Source organism: Phytophthora infestans, genomic scaffold (assembly GCF_000142945.1).
Source record: "Phytophthora infestans T30-4 supercont1.45 genomic scaffold, whole genome shotgun sequence".
Classification (NCBI taxonomy): Eukaryota; Oomycota; class Peronosporomycetes; order Peronosporales; family Peronosporaceae; genus Phytophthora; species Phytophthora infestans.
The window spans coordinates 293550-293989 of NW_003303714.1; the positions used below are offsets into that span (position 1 = coordinate 293550).

The window sequence follows — 440 nt, forward strand, 5'->3', positions numbered from 1 at the left end:
TCCCTCTCTACCGTTCACTCACACACACACAGGTGACGCATTCACTCAGTTTCTGTGCGCGCGCATTTCTCAATCCGTAAGACAAACTACTACCGCACCCTAACTCGGGGTTACTCAATCTGCCTCAGCAGCCGCAGACTCACTCATCTATCACGGGCTTGGTGGCAGCCTCCCAGTAGCTATGTTGTTCTGCGGGGTCTGATAGGCACCTGCACTTGTGTCACTCAGTTTGTCAATTGGGTTATATTGACGAAGCAGCAACAGACACGAAGTCGCCGAGACACTTAAGCTCCTCACAGACGACGCAGAGCAGCCGGTGGCGAGGGGAAGTAATCAACGGCGAAGAGGTGATAAAACGTTTGGTGGCGTAAAAAGGTTGAAAATGAAAATTGTGGACACTGGGGGTATCGATCCCCCTACCTCCCGCATGCGAAGCGGCG

At 53.0% G+C, this 440-nt stretch overlaps 1 pseudogene across 1 annotated transcript; it reads right to left on the reverse strand.

Annotated features, from left to right (window-relative positions):
* Positions 1 to 392: 392 nt before the first annotated feature.
* PITG_28806 lies at positions 393 to 440 on the reverse strand (annotated as a pseudogene). Its single transcript has one exon. The product of its transcript is annotated as a tRNA-OTHER (tRNA).